This window comes from Macaca mulatta, chromosome 1 (assembly GCF_049350105.2).
Source record: "Macaca mulatta isolate MMU2019108-1 chromosome 1, T2T-MMU8v2.0, whole genome shotgun sequence".
Classification (NCBI taxonomy): domain Eukaryota; kingdom Metazoa; phylum Chordata; class Mammalia; order Primates; family Cercopithecidae; genus Macaca; species Macaca mulatta.
The window spans coordinates 39544192-39545000 of NC_133406.1; positions in this window are offsets into that span (position 1 = coordinate 39544192).

The window sequence follows — 809 nt, forward strand, 5'->3', positions numbered from 1 at the left end:
GCAATAGAAATAGAGGAACTGGAGGTTATTTTGGCCTGTAAATTATCTGGCCTAGTTGGAGTCTACCAATGTGCCCCATTGCCCTTCTGTTTATAGACTCCATGTGGTGAAGGACACAGCCTCTCTGGTTTTCCGGTCTAACTCCTGCACCTGGCACAGCACAGGCATACTATAGGTCCTCAATAACTATATGCTGAATTAATTAATACATAATCTAGTCTTCAGAGATTCCCACTTCTACCAAACCAGCAGAATGCCTCTTGCCTAATTCCACAGGTCTAAAAACATGGGGTGCAGATGTCCTCTCCTGAATCCCTTCCCTTGTCTTCTACTTCCTTCCCAGTCCGTAAAGAATTCTAGTCTAACCCCTCTTCCAGAGCAAATCTCTGCGAAAGGTAGAATTTCCTTTGAGGTCACAAGGGAAAATTTCAATATCAGCTGAAAATAAGCCCGCAATATCCTTTGTGCTTTCAATTTTTGGCCTTTTGGACTTGTTGATCATTTTTAGACACCGAAATCTATTATTTTATCTCTTTCCAAGTTGGTAATTTTCAGGTGAATTGGTTGTATGTTTCAGGGAATGGGAGAAACCTGGGCAGAGATCATTTTAAAGTGTCTTTGGCACTTCCTTGATTTTCAAATGTCTTTGATTTCTCAGCTGATAGAATTGAAGTCTTCTCCCCAAGTATCATTAGGCTTTACCCCAGCTCCCAACATGTCAAGTGGCTGTGGGAAGGAGCTGAGGCATGAGGGCAGGCGCAGACATCCTGCCCACTGGGCACAGGCTGGAGCATGCCTGCCCCAGGGAT